At 43.2% G+C, this 5,134-nt stretch overlaps 1 pseudogene; it reads left to right on the top strand.

Annotated features, from left to right (window-relative positions):
• Window positions 1-322: 322 nt before the first annotated feature.
• Window positions 323-4,477, top strand: LOC137217317 (ubiquitin-ribosomal protein eS31 fusion protein-like; annotated as a pseudogene).
• The last annotated feature ends 657 nt before the right edge of the window (window positions 4,478-5,134 follow it).

Genomic DNA, 5,134 nt, shown 5'->3' with positions numbered 1-5,134 from the left:
ACCTGATCTATCTCCCCCGCAGATGCTCAACATTTTGAGGGTGAAGCCAACGTCTAACTGAACTGCTCCCAAGTGTACTAAGCTAATATCAGTTGATGAGGTCAGTTGGTATGAAACTGGTATATTAGGGCTTTAGTAGAGGGGACAGTAGAAGTAGGAGGAGAGGTGGTCAGAGAGACTGGCATAAGCTTGACCATCTACGTTTAGATTTTATTCTACTGGCAATGGGAAGATAGTAGAGGAATGGCAAGTCTGACTTGTAATTTATAAGAGCCACACTCTCCTGAAGTACATAAATCAAAATTCAGAGGGTGGAAGAAACATGACCAGTTATCAGACGATTGTAACAGTCCAGGAGAGAGCTAACGATGGTTTACATGGTTTGGTAGAGGGGGCTGTGGAGGAAGTGGACATGTCTGAGATGGAGTCAACACAGTTTGCTGATGGACTGTATACAGGGGTGAGAGCAAGGAGTCAAGAATGATCCAGGGCTTCCCTGGTGGCTCAGTGGATAAGAATCCGCCTGCCAATGCAGGGGACACGGGTTCGAGCCCTGGCCCGGGAAGATCCCACATGCCGCGGAGCAAGTAAGCCCGTGCGCCACAACTACTGAGCCTGCGTTCTAGAGCCCACAAGCCACAACTACTGAAGCCTGCGCCTAGAACCTGTGCTCCACAACAAGATAAGCCACTGCAATGAGAAGCCCGTGCACCGCAACGAAGAGCAGCCCCCGCTCGCCACAACTAGAGAAAGCCCGTGCACAGCAACGAAGACCCAACGCAGCCAAAAATAAAATAAATAAATTTATTAAAAAAATACTTTAAAAAACAAAAAAGAATGATCCCAAGTTTTGCAGCCTGGGCAACCGGGTGAATGAAGACGCACTCTGCTGAGACAGGGAACATCCTGAGCTCCTCTCTCTCCTGTGCAGGACTGTGTTTCACTCATCTTCTTCTCCCCACTGCTTATCACAGTGCCTGATAGACAAGTAGCGCCTGACAAATGCAAGTTGCAGAAATGGTCTGCTAGATTTCCCATAGCAAAAATCATCCATAACATTTGAAATGTTCCCTGTGATCCTTTGGGCTTTAACTGAACTGAAACACAGATTCACTGTTTACTACAACGTTGTAAGAATGGGGGTTTTCCATTCCGTGGGCTTAAACTCTAGATGGCTGAAGGCCAAACAGGATTCTGTCTTCATACACGCATAACAAGGCCATGCATCTGCTCCTCTAGTGACGTACCTACTCAGGACCTAGGAAATCCTGAATAATGATAAACCACTCCAAGTGATGGTCTGAGGCTGCCAGAATGAGATATGCATGTGGGATTAGTCAAGGAGTGTAAGCTTACTGAGGACAAAGCCTGTGAGGGACTTAACTCCGTACACATTAGAGGACCTTGCACATATTAGGCCAGACTGTATGTCTAACACTGCTATATAATTTTCATACATCTAGTTTAGTACAAAAATAAGTATGTGTAGAAAGAGGATGAAATTAACCACGATAAATTGTAAACAAAGAAGAAGACTCACCTACAAAGAACTTTAAGAGTAAATTATGATATCCCCTAGTGTCATCTACTGCTTACTTCTTGAGATACAGAATGAGTCTAGTTGATCTCTTTCACCGTTTTAATGATATGCATCCTTAAGATTAAAACACAAGAAGCTTTATCAGTACACCCACTCAGGGTAACGAAATTTCTTACATCATTGGGTATAGGGCAGGATTCCTAGACCTCATCACTACTGACATTGGGGTTGGGTAATTCTTCATTGCAGGGGGCTGCTCCGTGCACTGTAGAATGTTTAGCAGCATACCTGGACTCTACCCACTACATGCTAGTAGCAACCTCACTCCAACTGTGATATCCAAAAATGTCTCCAGACATCGCCAAATGTTCCCTAGGGGGCAAAACCATCCTAACTGAGAACCTCTAGTACAGGGAAAAGGAATGAATATTCATACATTCATTTATTCATTCTATAAACTATTTGAATGCCTACCAAGAAGTAAGCAAGCCTCTGGGAATACACTGGGGGATGAAACAGATATGGTCTCTGCCGAAATGGAGCTTCCAGCAGAAAAGAGAAAGAGGCAACCAACAAGTACACAAATACATGCCTGCAATAAGTTTCTTTTGTTTTTTTTTTTTTTACAGTAGGTCCTTGTCGGTTATCTATTTTAAATATAGCAGTGTGTACATGTCAATCCCAAACTCCCAAGCTATCCCTCCCCCTGCACCCTGCCCTCCCCACCGCCATAACCTTAAGTTTGCTCTGTAAGTCTCTGAGTCTGTTTTGTAAGTTCATTTGTATCATTTTTTTTTAAGATTCTGCATATAAGCGATATCACATGATATTTATCTTTCTCTGTCTGACTTACTTCACTTAGTATGATAATCTCCAGGTCCATCCATGTTGCTGCAAATGGCATTATTTCATTCATGCCTGCAATAAGTTTTATGAAAGAAAAGAAAAGGATGTCCCGGACAGGATAGTGAGGGATGGCATCTATGAAGAGGTGGCATTTAAACTGTGACCTGAAGAATGAGGAGAAGCCGGCCAGGGAAGAGTGGGAAGAGGAGTGTCTGAGTCCGAGAGAACAGCATGTGTGAAGCCCTTGCTATGACCCAGACAGTGTGCTGGTCCCACTCCACGCACGTGTCGTTTAGGAAGGGCGCCCTAGGTCCTGGCTGCCCACAGCAATCCCATGTGCACCTGTGGCCCTCTGATTATTCGGATGATGAATTAGACTGACACCTTGCATTCAAATATTACAACATTTGAAGGGGATTTGGTTCCTCTCTCTATGCTACACATAGGCTTGCCTCAGAGATATTGCAAGTTTGGTTCTAGACCACTGCCATAAAGCGAATATGGTGATACAGCAAGTCATGTGAATTCTTTGGTTTCTCAGTGCATATAAAAGTTATGTTTACACTGTACTGTAGTCTACTAAGTGTGCAATACCTTTCTGTCTAAAAAAAATGATGTTTGTACCTTAATTTAAAAATACTTTATTGCTAAAAAATGCTAACCGTAATCTAAGCCTTCAGAGAGTTGTAAGCTTTTTGCCTCGATGTTGGTGGCTGCTGACTGATCAGGGTGATGGTTGCCGAAGGCTGGGGTGGCCGTGGTACTTTCTTAAAATAAGACAACAATGAAGTTTGCTGCATTGATTGACTCTTCCCTTCACAAACGATTTCTCTGTAGCATGCAATGCTGGCTGATAGCATTTGACCCACAGTGGAACTTCTTTCAAAATTGGAGTCAATCCTCTCAAACCCTGCTGCTTTATCAACTAAGTTGATGTCATATTCTAAATCTTTGTTGTCATTTCAACAATCTTCACAGCATCTTCACCAGAAGTAGATTCCATCTCAAGACACTTTCTTTGCTCATCCATAAGAAGCAACTTCTCATCCATTAAGGTTTTAGCATGAGATTGCAGCAATCCAGTCACATCTTCACGCTCCACTTCTAATTCTAGTTCTCTTGCTATTCACCACAAACGCAATAACTTCCTCCACTGAGGTCTTGAACCCCACAGAGTCATCCATGAGGGTTGGAATCAACTTCTTCCACACCCCTGTGATTGTTGATATTTTGGCCCCTTCACATGAATCACAGATGTGATCCCTTCCTTTCCAGAAGGTTTTCAATTTACTTTGCCCAGATCCATCAGAGAATCACTATCTATGGGCAGCTATAGCCTTAGGAAATGTGCTCCTTAAATAGTAAAACTTGAATGTTGAAATGACTCCTTGATCCATGAGCTGCAGAATGGATGTGTTAGCAGGCAGGAAAACAACATGAATCTCCCTGTACATCTCCATCACAGCTCTTGGGTGACCAGGTGCTTTGTCAGTGAGCAGTAATGTTTTAAAATGATTCTTTTTTTCAGAGCACTAAGTGGGCTTAAAATATTTAGTAGCCTGTGGGCCGGTGCCGCACCCAAGATTTCTTTTGGATCCGCCATCTGCAGTGGCACTGCTGCCAGTTTGCAGATTTTCGTGAAGACCCTGACAGGAAGACCATCACTCTCGAGGTTGAACCCTCGGATACAAAAGAAAATGTAAAGGCTAAGATCCAGGACAAGGAAGGAATTTCCCCTGACCAGCAGAGACTGATCTTTGCTGGCAAGCAACTGGAAGATGGACGTACTTTGTTTGACTACAACATTCAAAAGGGGTCCACTCTTCATATTGTGTTGAGACTTCGTGGTGGTGCTAAGAAGAGAAAGAAGTCTTACACCACCCCCAAGAAGAACAAGAATAAGAGAAAGAAGGTTAAGCTGGCTGTCCTGAAATACTATAAGGTGGATGAGAATGGCAAAATCAGTCGCCTTCGTCGGGAGCGCCCTTCAGATGAATATGGTGCTGGAGTTTTTATGGCCAGCCAATTGGCAGACATTACTGTGGCAAATGTTGCCTGACCGATTGTTTCAACAAACCAGGACACAAGTAACTGTATATTGGTTAATAAAAGACATGAACTAATGGAAATAAAATATTTAGTAAACCATGTTGTCAACAGATGTGCTGTCATCCAGGCTTTGTTGTTCCATTTATAGAGCACAGGCAGAGTAGATTTAGCATAATTCTTAAGGGCCCTAGGAGTTTCAGAATGGTAATTGAACATTGGCTTCAACTGAAAGCCACCAGCTACACTGACCCCTAACAGGAGAGTCAGCCTGTCTTTTGAAGCTTTGAAACTAGGCATTGACTTCCCCTATCTAGCTATGAAAGTCCTACGTGGCATCTTCTTCCAATAGAAGGCTGTTTCATCTCTATTGAAATTCTGTTGTTTAGTGTTGCCACCTTCATTATGATCTTAGCTGGATCTTCTGGATAACTTGCTGCAGCTTCTACATCAGCACTTGCTGCTTCGCCTGGCACTTTTATGTTATACATACGGCTTCTTTCCTTAAACCTCATGAACCAAACTCTGCTAGCTTCAAACTTTTCTTCTTCTGCAGCTTGTTCACCTCTCTCAACCTTCACAGAATTGAAGAGTTAGGGCCTTGCTCTAGATTAGGCTGTGGATTAAAGGAATGTTGTGGCTGCTTTGACCTTTTATCCAGACCATTAAAACTTTCTCCAGATCAGCAATAAGGCTGTTTCA

Source organism: Pseudorca crassidens, chromosome X (genome assembly GCF_039906515.1).
Source record: "Pseudorca crassidens isolate mPseCra1 chromosome X, mPseCra1.hap1, whole genome shotgun sequence".
NCBI classification, from domain to species: Eukaryota; Metazoa; Chordata; class Mammalia; order Artiodactyla; family Delphinidae; genus Pseudorca; species Pseudorca crassidens.
This window is presented reverse-complemented; position numbering and strand designations above follow the sequence as displayed.